Below are 15,803 nucleotides of genomic sequence, written 5' to 3'. Positions count from 1 at the left end.
ATTATTTCCTTAGGAATCAGAGATTCATAAGCCAGACCACACTCAAATTTAGACCTAAAGGTAGGAGGCGCTTGTCAAATACATACCGTTGAAAACTATCTTCGAGTTCAAATTTTGCCTCCCCACATAATTATCTCAAGTTTACATATAATTATTCTAAAAGAATTTGATATCATAAAACCTGAACCTTGAAAGAAAAGCCAAGGGAAAACATTGCTGTACTCTTTTCAACCTTAAGATTTTTTTTTTTTTGCCTCTAAGTATCAGTCATACTCATGGTTCCTGCATAGAAGAATGTGTAGGGATACGCAGACCTCCAGGAATCATCCCAGATCTGTATATTAGCAGCAAATACAGGTAATATAGAGCCTTGCAGAAAGAAACTTTTCTTTTTTCTTTATCCTCAATAAAAAAAAAAAAAAAAATTTTCATAATCAGAAGTAAAAGGAAAATGATGAGAATATTTTTATTTTATGCATAATTTAATGTTTTCCATCCCCCTAGACTCGATGGCACTAGTAGTGAAAGGATACCTCGACTAAAGAGCTTTCCACAGGATAAAAAAAAGTTTTAAAAGAAATGTGAACCTGAGATTCCTTTTTCTGAACCTTAGAATTTATCTTTCTCTATCAATTAGGTGAAAGTGAGTACACACCAACTTGCCCTTGTCCAGTGTATTTTGTTAATTTATTAAGGGCTGAATACCAAGATGTGAATCCAGTGCTGGTACAGCCTATATTCTAATATAATAAGAACACGTTAGAGATTAAAACCAACCCTTTAAAGAGGAAGCTGATTTGGCAAGTGTTTTGTACTTAACCCTAAGCTCAAATTCATATCGGCCTATAGTTTGAAACACTGTGTTGCCCAGATATATTGTGCTGGGTCAGTGGAGTGTTCAGCTAGCTGCTTTGTAAAAAGCTGGCCATGAACTTTAAATAAGTGAACAAATAAGCAAACAAAATATGGCGACTTAAAATCTAACTAAAAATCAAAAAAAAAAAAAAACCTGAAACCCATTGCTATCGAGTCAATTCCAACTCATAAGACCCTATAGGACAGAGTAGAACTGCCCCATAGAGTTTCCAAGGAGCGGCTCGCAAATCCGAACTGCGATCTTTTGGTTAGCAGCCTGAACTCTTAACCACTGTGCCACCAGGGCTGGGAAGCCACATTCCAATCATTTCCTTAAGGGACAGGAATAATGGAAGCTGCGTACTATTTCAGATCTTTCACAAAATGATACTCAAAGACAAATTCTAACAGATTCTCATAGAAGGAAAGAATCAACCTACATTACATTTTTCGCCACTATTATTCAGTTTTGAGACTGCCTACAAAACTTTATTTAATACCAGAGCACAAGATTAAGGCACAAGAATGTGTAACTTGAGACAGTAAAGTGTGGATTCACCCACAATGTGTCATGTTGTTCCCTTTACTCTTCCCGTGTTCCGTCACCATCAACGTAGACTAAAAGGAACTGTGTAACCGCTGAATAAATGAGAACATCAGACAGTTAAGAGAAGTAAAGAGTTTGTAATTTAGGGGAGATTTTCGCCTGGCAGGTGACTCTGCTGTATGACTTAAGCAAATACAGATACACAGTCACAATATATACATGCTTTGGAAATAAAATCAAACCATAGCTAAGCCCCAATAGTATACTGTTGATTTCATACACTTCTGTGAAGATTTACTTAAGGGTCTTTGAAATAAATATCAGGCAAACGATTTCCCAAAGCCAAAGCTGACCTTTTCCCCTATATACTTTAGTTCCCAGTGCTTCTACAGAAAATAATCTACACAACAAAAATTGTCCATTCCTTCATATTTGAGGATCATATGTAGTTTTTATTTTCTAAATAAATAACTTTCATATGTTGCAGTGTGTCCAGAATACTTGCTTAACTATAAAATTCCATCATTGAGGCCAAAAGCTTTGACAGTGAATGTTCAAATGCAGAGGTATGAGTAAGCCAAGAGGAAAAGAGAAAACCACAGAGTGATTAAAGAAAATGCTCTTGCTATGCCCAGACATGATATGTATTTTTTCAACTCTTGATATCATGATAATAAAACTGAAGAGGCCATCTACTTGAAACTTGACTAGCCCAATCATTCCCTTCTCAAATCACTTGCAAACCCCCCTTAAGTTCAATAGCAATTTGCTCTTGCCCTACGAAAATTGTGTAGAGTAGCTTACATCTTCTTATAATGCTATTACAGGAATGCAAAACACCTAAGCCAAGTAACAGAAAAAAGGAACTCTGGAAGCTAATCCACAAGAAAGCAAATCATAAATGTCTTCATCCCTCAGTTGTTGTTGATCGCTGCTGTTAAGTCGGCCCCTGACTTGTGGTGACCCCATGCACAACAGAACAAAATGCCTCCAGGTCCTATTGGTTGCAAATCTAACTGCTGTGATCCATGGGTTTTTCATTGGTTGATTTTCTGAAGGAGACCATCAGGACCTTTCCCAGTCTGTCTTAGTCTAGAAGCTCCACTGAAACTTGTTCAGCATCACATAGCAAAATGCAAGTCATCACTCACCAAACGGTAGTGGCTACACATTGACCAGGAATTGAACTTGGGTCTCCTGCCACCCAGGGACTCCTTTTGTCCTTCTTTGGCTGGTTGGTTAGCTTTGTTGTCATCTTTTAAACTGTGAGGGTCATATTTTAGTTAGATGTTGTTGCTGTTGAATCAGTTCCAACCCCATATGTGCAGGGTGAAACTACTCCATGCAGTTCTCAATACCGTGAACTTTTGGAATCATATCGCCAAGTCTTTCTTTCAAAGGTGCCTCTGGGTGGACTTGAACCACAAACTTTTTCGGCTAGTAGTCAAGTGCTTAACAGTTTGCACTACCCAGGGACCCCTGTTGTTATTGTTGTTAAGTGTCATCTAGTTATATTCAACTTACAGGGACTCCTACTCATTGCCATCAAATCGATTCCAACTCCTAGCTACCCTATAGGACAGAGTAGAACTGCCCCATGGAGTTTCCAAGGCTATAATCTTTAAGGAAGCAGACCGTGACATCTTTGTCTTGTGGAGTGGCTGGCAGGTTTGAATCACCGACCTTTCAGTTAGTAGCCAAGCTCTTAACCACTGCGCCACCAGGGGTCCTTATAGGGAGGGGCTCCTAGTGAGGATTAAATCTTTAATGTCTATTTTAGAGTACAGAAGTATGGCATGAGCACCTGCTCTGACTCAGGAATTGTGTCAGACCTTAAGGGAAACAAATAAGTGATAAAATCACGAAGAGCAATACAAGTAAATGTAACAAGGAGAAATTTAAGGACATTCCAGGCTTCGAGGGGAGGTAGCTACTACCCCCACATATTTTTTGAAACAGCATACTTGGAAGGAAAAATCACAGGTCTCATCCAAGTTAGTATGTCCTATTCTAAAGCCAGAGTATAACTGAATCTAATGAATTAAAGGTGAGCCTGTGACCAGTAAGTGAGCCTAGGACTTACATTGAACTGGGCTGGTGGAGACTTCTACCCTTGGTTCTTTCACCGGTTCACTGGGTTGCCTTCAACAGATTACTTCACCCTCTGGGTCACAGTTTGCCCATCTATTTGCGGGGGGAAGGTGGAGAGGGGGGTTTCACTGGATGTCCCTGAAGATCCCTTTCAGCTTCCACATTGTCTGACTGATTCTCTTCAAAATTTAAACCTGACGACTGGATTTAGTAACTGTGATCTAAGAAATTATTTTTTCAAAAGGTAAGAAAAGCAAATGCATGCAATCTTAGAGAGCTAATCAATATCCAACTTCAATTAATAATGAGTTATTTGTTCTGATTGAGGGAAACCTGCTTGGAAAGAGGAGACTAGATGAGTCGGAATCGCAAATTTTGGCTTCCGAGGTACTTCGCTGCAAATTGGCTTTACAGCTATGGGTCATAGCAGCTGGCTGTACCTCTTGCACTGAAAGTGCTGTGAGGATGAGAAAAAAACTAGAAAAAGGAGTGGAATTAAAAATAGAAGCAGGAGTTAACAGTCTTGGTGGGCTAATCTGCACATATTCTGAATTAGTCTGCAAAACCTGTGGACTTCATAGTTCAGGTTCTTACCTGCAGGACGGTGGTGATGAGAGGACCTAGTTCACAGGGCTTCTTGACAGCAGATATAAGAAGTCAGTATACTCATTTATTCAACAAATATTTATTAGGTGTCTATTACACACCAAGCCCTGCTCTAGGCACCAGAGGGCATGTTGTTGTTTTTGTTGTTAGATGCTGTCGAGTTGGTTCTGACACATGGCAACCCTATGTACAACGAAACACTGACTGATCCTGCACCATCCTCACAATCCTTGCTGTGTTTGAGCCCATTGTTGCAGCCACTGTGTCAGTCAATCTCGATGGGAGTCTTCCTCTGTTTCACTGACCTTCTACTCTACCAAGCGTGATGTCCTTCTCCAGGGACTGGTCCCTTCTGATAACATGTCCGCATAGCAGTGAACAAAGCCCTCCCTTAAAGAGCTTGCATCCTGAGGAGAATAAACTGATCATAAGCACTTTGCACCAAGGCCAGCATATAGAAATTGCTCAATAAGTGTTATAGTATGGCTGTTGTTGTTGTCATTAAAGGAATGAATAAACAGATAACATTTTAAAATATATTAGTTCAAAACTTCTTTGCATACAAGTTGGCTTTTCAATATCCATAAGTCATTCCTTTTCTCCTCCATTACTCTCCCATTTTTTTTTTTTTTCAATTCTCTGTGGTTTGATTTCATTAAATATCTCCAACTCTTGGGTTGACAGCCAACTGACAGTGTGGGTGCTAAAGTTGCTAATCAATTAAGAAAAGCAAAAAGACAAAAAAAATTTGGTCAAAGAAAATGTTGCTTTTCGAGAGTCCAATTCGGAAGTCAATATAAAACATTAACTCTTTCATTCTAATTAGAATTGTTGGCATAGCCATCCTAATTCTACTTCAGGCAATGTGGGTTCCTCTGATTGAGGACAGGAAAAGTAAAGTGACAAATCACATACCAAAATTAATATCTTAAGACTTTTCTTGCTACACTTCAGGTTTATTATCTGCAATTTATGTTTAAATTTTCTGGAATACATAGTATGGCTTACAATATGGGCAGAATAAAGGGCAGAAAGTAGAGACTTCCCTGACCTTATAGGAACTGGTTGGAGAATGATTTTGAGCCAGCTCATGAACACGGCTTGGAATTCTGGCGGTTAACCTCTTCATGTGCAGGTGGCTGATGGAGTCCCAGAACTCTTTGTCACAGGCACATCAGCTCTTCACTCCAAAACTCTGCCTTTCTCAGTATTTCATCAGACTTCCCACCATCACAGGGATAGAATGGTGTGAGACAGGAGAAAAATTTTTTAGTATTTTTTCAATTTGGCATCAAATCTCCTGGCTTAGCATCAAATCAGTCCTCCCAAGGATCCATATCTCATCATGGTGATTGCCCTGGGTTGGTGGTTGAGTCTTTTTTTCTGAAATTTCCTGGGCGTGGCCACATCCTGGTTGTCCTGACATCTGCTGTAGCTCCCTTCAGTCATTTTTCTCCTTGCCTGACAGCAACAGAGTTTGGCCTTTACTTCAATTTCTGTTTCTAGGTATGAAATCCTTTAGAATGACCTCTCAGGCTTAAATTTGCTCTTTGGACTCAGAGTCTATCTACATCTATACCTGAATAACCAACTACTGATGGGTCCACTGTTAACCTTCATGTATCCTGGGCTTTCAGCCCAAACCTTCCCCAGTCAAGCCCAAATTGCTGCTGCCCACGCCATGGTGATATGTACCATTAACCTGGCTCGAAAGGGAGGATTGTGATGTGACTAGGCCAACCAAGAGAGTTAGCTACTGTGCTTCACGGAGGAAATAAAAGATAAGTCTTCATGAGCACTCACTCTGTTGATTTCTGTACTCCAAAAATTATGTATCCAGGAAAGCAAAAGCACTGTAAAGGTTAAGTGCTGGGTGTTTACTTTCATGACCAATAATAGTCTATTCTGGGAAGAATTTCAGAAAAAGTAAAATTCCAAGCTTGTTGGATGTGTTCATTTGCAAACTGTGACAGTGCATGTTAAGTATTATATTACTCTTTTCACTGATTACTCCAACCTTCAAATTCATGCATACATAGATAGCGGCAGGATGGCCATGTAAGGCCACACAACATCATCCCCTGGCCTCTCAATAAGGTAAAACCTGCACTTACAATGGAAACGCTGGTGATGTAGTAGTTAAGAGCTATAGCTGCTAACTAAAAGGTTGACGTATCGAATCCACCAGGCATTTCTTGGAAAACGTATGGGGCAGCTCTGCTCTGTCCTTTAGGGTAGCCATGAGTTGGAATTGACTCGATGGCAATGGGTTTTTCGTTTGTTTGTTTCTTTGTGCCTGGGCCCTCTCCTAGGCAAATTCTCATAGGTTATTTCATTTAACATTCATAGCCATCCTGTGAAATGAGCAATCCCCCATTTATCATATGAGGAAATAGAGCAGGAAAGGGACACGGGGATGTCACTGATGACACAGAATTAATAAGCAAAGGAGCTGGGATTTGAATGCAGCTCTTCTATTTTACCACAGTTGCTTACACAGGAAATGTCAGTTTGGTTTTTCATATAGAGACATTTTCAGGAAAGAATGATAAATAAATTCTCATTTGAGGTTGAAATTCTGAGGCACTAAAATTACCAGGATTACAGAAACATATACAATTGGGCAGGAAGTGATTGCAAGAATATGTGTTTTTAGATCCTAAAGTTCCATACTTTTATAGCAGACATGACTTTTTAAACATATTTCTTTATGCTTTGCTTAATTCCGTAGACTTTTTTTCTTCTTTTATTGTGTTTTAGGTGAAAGTTTACAGCACGAATTAGTTTCTCATTCAAAAATTTATACACAAATTGTTTTGTGACACTGATTGCAATCCCCAAAATGTGTTAGCACTCCTCCTCTTTCCCTTTACACCCCAGATGCCCTATGTCCATTTGTCCAGTTTTTTGTCCGTTTCTAACTTCTCTGCTTTTGGGCGGTTGTGCCCATTAGGGCTCCTATACTTGATTGAACTAAGAAACACGTTCCCCACGTGTGTTATTGTTTGTTTTACATGATCATATAATCTTTGGCTGAAAGGTGGACTTTGGGAGTGTCTTCAGCTCTGACTTAGGAGGGTGTCTGAGGGCCATAGTCTCAGGGGTTTCTCCAGTCTCTGTCAGATCAATAACTCTGGTCTTTTTTTGTGTGTGTGAATTTGAATTTTGATCTATATTTTTCTCCCACTCTGTCAGGAACCCTCTACCATAATTTCTATCAGAGCAGTCCATGGTGATAGCGGGCACCATCTAGTTTTTCTGGGTCTGTAGAGGATTTGAGGCAAGACATGACTGCTGCTTTTTGGCCACCAATGAATCAATAAGAAGTACCTTTGAAATTAATTGTTGTTGTTGCCGTGTGCCATTCTATTGAATCTGATTCATAGCAACCCTATATGACAGAGTAGTACTGCCCCGTAGGGTTTTCTAGGCGCTATGGGTAGGAATCGACCTGACAGCCACAGGTAATCTTTATGGTTATAGATCACCAGTTATTTTTTCCCACAGAGTTTCTGGCGTGTTCAAGCCACTGACCTTTAGGTTAGTATCCAAGTGCTTAACCACTGCACCACCGGGGCTCCTTTAACATTAATTAGCAACATATGTTAATTGCACTGCAAAAATCTCCGTGGAGGCTGTGATTACACCATTTGTTATCGACTTGACTCTGACTCATGATGACTCCGTGTGTGTCAGAGTAGGACTGTGCTCTATAGGGTTTTCAATGAATGATTTTTTGGAAGTAGATTGCCAGGGCTTTCTTCTGAGGCACCTCTGGTTGGACTCAAACCTCCAACCTTTTGGTTAGCAGCCAAGCAAATTAACCATTTGTACCACCTAAGGACTCCAAAGCAAAATATCATTAGTTACTAAATCCAAAGCCTGTGGATTAAAGTTATTTAAAGTTATCCTTTTGGAAGTGAAGAAGCTCGTCTTACAAAACTTCAGGTGACTCAGACAATAAGCCAATATCTGTCAAATGCCTACTTGGTGAGACATTTCCCGAAGTTGGGGACCACATGCCTGATACATCTTCAATGCTGAGAACCTAACACGGTACCCAGTACAGAGAAGGTACTCAAGAAAAGGTAATCACATTTAAATGAAGGGGGTTAATACAAATACATAGATCCTTTCATCAGAGGTCGTTTTATTACTAAAAACTACTTCTATTAACTTCTGTGCTTCTTTTTTCTCTGTTATTTATTTTGTGCGGTGTTTTGAGGTATAATAAAACTTGGATCAGTTGGCTAGCTTAACTGAAAAATGTTTTGAAAAGGAAAGTTAAAAAGCAAAACAATACATATTGAAAACCATTTCCATACCAATTTCTTCCCTCTGTTAATTCTTATCTAAGAAAAGGAGAACAAAAGCATTACCAACCAAGGCTTTTAGCAGAAACATAATTGCTTACACATCCAAATACATCAGCCAAGTTTGCAACACCCGATTAGGCAGCCAATTGTGTTGAAAATGTGCTTGCTCATTTGAAAAGACCACACCCCAGGGCTCACCCACTCACTTCTCTTCAGTTGTGAAGTTTAGTTAGCTCCAGCCCATTCCCATGAACCACTTGTTGAAAATATAATAGGACCACCAGGTAGAAAGAATGATTTGAGTGCAAACGAAAGAGCCAATGTCTTCAGCAAATGCCACCTTAGCCAAATCAGAAATTCTCTCTCTCTAGCCTTTCCTGATAACTCCAGGAGTTTCTTTCTATCCAAGGATGCTGATAACTAATAAACAGCTATGTGTCAGGCACAGTGCACAGTGCATTATATTTAAAAACAAATTGATGTCACAGGGATGGATCAAACCCTAGATTTCTAATGCACATGTCAGATAAACAGAAAAAACAAGGCCACGTGGTATTTTTGGTCTCAGGTACGTTCTCCATTCCCACTTTTTCCACTCCCGAAGTTAATTATGTTTCCAATTCTCAGATGAATGTGTTGGTGACTTGGAAACCCAGCTTCTGAAGTGCCGGAATTCTTTTCTGACTATACCACTGCTTTATGAATGACCTTGAATGTCGCATAGCCTTTGTCGATTCCTTAGTCTCATCCTGCGTGTCATAGTAAATAAAGTAGGACCATCTTTTTCTGGGAGCGCAGTGAGAAATATCTTACAACAGCTGGCCTTCGGGTATTCAGAAAACACTAAAGCCAACCACTTGTGGTATTTCTGTTGCAGCAGAACTAAGACATTAAGACACATTCTTACCAGGCTGCTACATAAAATGCAAGAGATGAGACCAGGATGCTAGCTAGCTAACCAACTCCCATTCCTTTGCCATTTGGTTGAATTGCTTTTAGTCTTAGGGTTGATTACCTAACAACCCATTCTTTAGGATCAACCCAATAGGCCTATGCATTGGGAATTAGTTTGCCTAAGATAAAAAAAAAAAAAAAGGCTGCTCAGGAATCTAATAGATTACAACTCATAGTGACAGTATGTGTCAGATTAGAACTGCTCCATAGGGTTTTCAGTGGGTGATTTTTTGGAAGTAGATTGTCGGCCTTTCTTCCAAGGCATTTCTGAGTGGACTGGAATCGCCAAACTTCTGGTTAGCAGCCAAGCATGTTAACTGTTTGCACCAACCAGGGACTCCTCGTTTGAGATAATAAGTGGTAAATCTTGTTCTCATTCTGTCATGGATTGAATTATGTCCCCCAAAAACATGTGTTGTAAATCCTAACCGCTATACTTGTTGAGGTAATCTCATTTGAGAAAAGGGTTTTCTTTGTTATGTTAATAAGGCCATATGTAGCGTGTGTTTTAAACCAATCACTTTTGAGCTATAAAAGGAGCAGATCAGGCACAGAAGCAAGGAAGCACAAATGGAGAAAGACTGGTGTCAAATGGAGATCATCAAGGAATCAAGGAAGAAAAGCTGAAAGAGACAAGGATTTTCCCTCAGAGTAGACAGAGAGAAACTTCTGCTTCAATCAGAGCCCTGAATTTGATTTCGAAAATAAATTTTTGCTCACTAAAGCCAACCACTTGTGGTATTTCTGCTACAGCAGCCCTAAGAAACTAAGACACGTGCTTATCAGGCTGCTACATAAAATGTAGATGAAACCAGGATGCTAGCTAGCTGACCAAGCAGAAAGAGTAGCATGTCTTCTACTTAGGCAACAAGTTCCACTTTCTTTTCCTCAGGTGTTGATTTTCTGACAATCATCACCTCAGACCAAGCATAAAGATAAACGTACGCATGTATCTTACAAGCTGCCTCTTGGGCTCTGTGTTAGTTTCCTATGCTCCTATAACAAATTACCACCAATTTAGTAACTTAAGATGAAAGTTTATTGTCTTACATTTGTTCAACACAGGTCTCAATGGGCTAAAAATTGAGGTGTTGGCAGGATTGTGTCTCCTTTTAGAAGCTCTGGGGGAAATCTGTTTTCCTATCTTTTCCAGATTCTAGAGGCCCCACGTTCCTTGGCTCATGACTCTCTTTCTCCATCTTCAGAGCTAGCAACAGCAGGTCTAGTCCTTCTCACAAAAGACCTGACCTCTTCTGCCTCCTTCTTCCACTTTTAAGGACCCTCGTGATTACATTGGGTCCTCCACAATAATCTCCCCATTTTAAGGTCAGCTGATTAACAACCTTAATTCCATCTGCAACCCCAATCTCCCTTTGCCATGTAGCTTAGCATATTCACAGACCTCGAGGGTTAGGATGTAGATACTTTTTGGAGGGAGGTGCATTACTCTGCCTACCACAGGATCATTTTCATTTTGACTGATAAAGATAATTCTTTTTTTCAACTAAAATTTCCAGAAGTCATACAAAAACTCTCTCAGGGCACCAAACAGGCAAACATATCTTCCAGCCAAGTCCATCTTTGCTCTTTGCTCTTACTCACAGCTTTAAATGACTTTGTTCATATCGGCAGATTTTAAGATTCAACGATCTTTGGTTCCATATTGTCTGTATTCTAACTTCACTGAACCCCTTCCCTCCCCACCTGCTTTTGTGTGGGCAGCGCAGCTCTGCTCTCAGTAACGAGCCCCTCTGCCACAGAGCAGACCTTTTGAAGAGTACCTACTTTTCATCATGCCAAAGTATGAGCTCACATGCGTTCACACTTGCCTTTGTTCCCTCCAGGCTTCCATACCTCATGAGTTGCCTCTTTGCTTTTAGGTGGAATCAAGGTAGCAGACCTCACCAGCATTCTGTTTCAGGGGTTGCAGGAGAGGCAGGAGAGAGGGGATTCAGGTTATATCCAATGACCACCTCTTTCCTGGGTTTGCCCTCACAGCAGCTGGAGGGCTCGGAGGTGCTAAGCTCTCTGATTTAGAACTACACAGGTCTGAAGGCTGAGCATTTTCTATGAAGGGCCTTCATCTTTGGAATTCCCTCTCCAAGGCTATTGACCTATCTGGCCTGAAGTAAATTCTATCTCACTAGTAAAGTGGATTTCTGAGTTAATACGGCCAAGCTGATTTAGATTATTTATTTTCAATGTTAGCCACAGCCGTGGAACTCTCAGATACAGTGCAGGAATTGAATACATCTTTAGAAATCTCAGGAACAAATAAATCTGCCCGAGACAGGAGAGTATTTGGCTGTAATCTTTTTGTATCGGCTGTGACTTGCTCTAACACTGAATTTCAACTTATACTCCATGACCATTTCTTCCATATTGCTTTTTTGTCAAGCTAACCTACCTGACCCATTCTTGTGTTTGATTGCATAGGGTGTCACTCTATATGTCTTGATAGCAAATGCCTGACAACAATAAATATAAATAAAGTACATGGCATACCTGCCTATTGAGTCAGCTGCACTTGCCAGTGTGGGGGGACTAGAGTAAGGTGAACATGAAGGAAGTTATTAGCCCTCCAGCAGGGACAAAGAGAAAAGCCAGTTCTATCAAAAGTGAATGTTGAAACAAAAGAAAATAACCCCGTCCCAAGTGCTCTGGGCTGAATCAGCCTTCCTGGGGTCTTATTCTGGTTCAGAGGTAGCTCTGTCCTTGAAGTTCTCTCTGTTGAGTGACACTAGTCCATGGTATCAAGTAGTGTTTAAAATACCTAGATTAAAAGCTGTCTGCATTTAATGTCTCAGCTCCAACAGGTATATAAACCAAAATGAACTTGCAAATTTCATTGAAGCTTTATGCTGTAGCCCAGGCTAGTCCCAAATGTCACAATTTCCACATTCCTGACAAAGAATCTTTTACTCTAACCAAGTTCCCGTTCACAGTTGGCAGTTGGCCCATCCAGCGGGGGAAGGTGACTTTAGTGGTGTCCTCACTCTTGCAGGGGTGCAGGTTAACATCCTCCTTGGGCAATAAGGGGACTAATATTCTGTTCTTTGTTCAAAGCTCTGAAGGATCAATGTATGAGATGTGATAGTCGAATTGATGCTATTCCTGTTCTAAAAGCATTAACTCCAGTTCCCTTCCCAGGGGAAGAGGTGAGTGGATGTGACACTTGGCTCAGCACTGCCCAAGTAAATACTTTTTATCAAATTTCAGTCTGAAATGCATTGAAGTTTCAATTAAAATGGATAGAGAACAGAGCTTCTTAGAGAGCCGTGCTAATGAGACACAGGCAGAGGATTTCAAATGCTTGCTGACCAGGCGGTGCAGCTGTTTTTATGGATCTGATGACTGCTGGACTAACGTGGCCAATGCATCCCTAAGCCTGGCCACCGTCTCACAGACAGCCCACTCCTGGTCAAGCTGCTCTTGAAAATGTCCCGTTAAATGCTGGGTCTCTAGAAGAATTTTTGCATTTACAGGCTGGCACATTTATAGATGCTAAGGTCTCCCACCTACAGATTATTATTGGTAAGACTGATTCCTTAGCTTTTTGACACAGGAAATAGAATTATTAGTTTGAGTGCATAGCTATGCTCCTTTCTCCTCCACCTATCCAGTAGAAAAAAATGTGGTTCAGGATGGCAGAAATCAGAAGCAGGTTCAAGCTGGACCTGCTAAATCAAAGGAATGAGCTCAAGACTGAGGAGTGAGGCTAAGGCTTTCCTCTGGGAATGAATTCTCTTCACCACGGTGGGAAGAGAATGGTCTTTGTCAGGGGCTATCTCAAAGCTAACAGCCTCAGCACTGGGCTAGATGGAGTCTGTAGTGGAGTGTACTTCAGCACACCCCCAGTCCTCAGGGATTGAACAGTGGATTATTGCATAATTATGTCAGAACTGTCTGACTAACCAGCCCAGGGCAGCCCACCCATGATACCCTGGCACTCTCCCTTAACTGCCCGCTCTGGCCCCTGCCCAGTTCTTTTCCTCTTCTTCCAATGGTCCGACAGACCTACTGAACATAAACCATCTCTAAATCTCTCTTTGATACACTTTTATTTCTTTTCCTGCCAATTAGCAAACATAGACCTCTAATGGTCATCAAAAAATTTTCTTTTGAGTCTAGTCATGTTATGTGTCAAAAAGTTAAGGAAGCAGACTGGTATAATTGTTCGCTTTGTCCTTGCAACTGTAAACAGGTCCCAGCTCTCACCTGGATATCTTGTTTTTAACTTTCATTGTTCCTATTTAATCCACTTCCCTATTCATTTTATCTCAGGTAAAGGAACTCATTTCTGTGTCCAAGTGATGTTACAGGATCATGAATTAGGGTTGGAAATATGTTCCATTAGCCTTGTAGAAGCTGTATTTTATGTTCTTTTTTTTTAAGTTCTAACATACCTTCATGTGACCGTTGAAAGGTACCATGGGCTTTCTCTTTAGTGTTTTTATGTGCCTGGATCCTCCATTCCTTTGAATCATGTCCTAGCTCAAAGCTTTCCTCTTTCTTTTAGCTTCCTTTCCTCTAATACGGTGGCAAAAACTGGGTGGTATTCATACTGTAGTCTTATTAGTACCTGGTTCAGAGCTGGAACTGGCATGATTTTCTTTGATTTTTATTCTTTATGTGTATTTTTGCATTCTGGAATATTTTATTTCATTCTTTTGTTGTAATTAGACACTGGGATAAAGGTTAGACATTTCCTCCTCCATAACTTTTGGACCCTTGCAATTTTGTCAAATTATCATTGAGAACACAGTCCCAGGAAGAGAGATTTTGTCCTTAGCTCCCTCCACCTTGAAATTCTGTTTATAAGTCACTTGTCGCTCCATGCTGTTCTGCTGATCAAGTCATACTTGATTTAATTGCCCATCTTATATTGAAATCAGCTGCAACCCCCCCTACATTCTCTACTCACCTTTCAGCCTCTCTAGGCTCTATTCTTGTAGTATGATTATGCAGTTATTCAAATGAAATGAATCAGGTCATTTAGGCTGTGTCTACACAAGTAAACACTAGGGTGGAGATTAAACTACAGGAGCAGATTTTGAGCAATAGATTTTAATTTGAAAATGGACACCATCTGTTATGGATTGAATTGTGTCTCCCAAAAGTATATTTTGTAACTCCTCACCTCTTTTTTTTTTTTTTTTAACCTCTATGCCTGTGGTTTATCGGAGCCCTGGTGGCACCGTGGTTGAGAAGCTGGCTGCTAATCAAAATATTGGCAGTTTGTTCGAATCCACCAGCTGCTCCTTGGAAACCCTATGGGGCAGTTCTACTCTGTCCTATAGAGCCTCTATGAGTCAGAAACTGACTTGTTGGCAATGTGTTTATGCCTGTGGTTATAATCTTATTTGGGAACAGGTAGTCTTTGTTATGTTAATGAGATAGGATTAGTATAGGGTATGTCTTAAATCAATCTCTTTTGAGATATAGGAGATTAAACAAGCAAGAGAGTAGTGGAGACGGGGGGAAAATAAGATGTCCAGCCACACGAAAAACACCCAGGAGCAGAAGCTCAAAGATACAAGGACATTCCTCCAGAACCGACAGAGAGAGAAAGCCTCCCCCCTAAAGCTGGCACCCTGAATTTGGACTTCTAACCTCCTAAACTGTGAGAACATAAACTTCTGTTTGTTAAAGCTACCCAGTTGTGGTATTTCTGCTACAGCAGCACTAGATAACTAACACACCATCTCTTTCCTTAGGGATTGTGATGGGGGAGGCAAAAATTGCGTGATTTTTTATTGATCTACACTGATCAGCTTTAGAACTGCCTGTCCATTTTGGCTCCTTGGTTCTCTCTCTAGTTCCTTGTGCAGAGTTCTTACACAGTGGGGGGAAATCTTCAGACTGAAGAGCACTCCTAAATTTGGAATGCTTAGAACTGGTACAAGCTACTTCACAGTCACAAATGAATTGTTCTGAGCAGTGGACTGAATTTTTTAAATTTTCATTTGAATAAGACATAATTACTATAAGTCTGCCCCCATAGTAGAAACCCTGCCTCAACTTAGAGGAATATTAGGAGAACATAACTCTGATATTAATAATGCTTCCAGACATAGAAAAGGAGTGCTTATTGAGGGGAGTCTTCCTGGAATTTTGAGGGTGTACTCCTGTTTGTACCCCAGGTTCAGGGCCTCACAGGCCCCGGTGGGTATGTCCATGCACATCTGAGCTCCCTAGAGACAAGGACTCTGCTTCAAGGAATGGACTGAGCATACACATTTACCTCTTCTTTGTCCCCCAAGCACCTTGAATGATACTAAAGCAGTTAAGTATAATAAATTCATAAACACAGTAAGATGTGAGGTTGAAGTGGGGGAGTGGGATAGAGACGGCCACTGCCCCAAAATAAGTTTCTAGGAAGGGTCATAATGATGGATGAATCAAATGAGGACAGAGGAAGCAAAAGTCATTTT

Source organism: Loxodonta africana, chromosome 8, assembly GCF_030014295.1.
Source record: "Loxodonta africana isolate mLoxAfr1 chromosome 8, mLoxAfr1.hap2, whole genome shotgun sequence".
Classification (NCBI taxonomy): Eukaryota; Metazoa; Chordata; class Mammalia; order Proboscidea; family Elephantidae; genus Loxodonta; species Loxodonta africana.
This window is presented reverse-complemented; position numbering follows the sequence as displayed.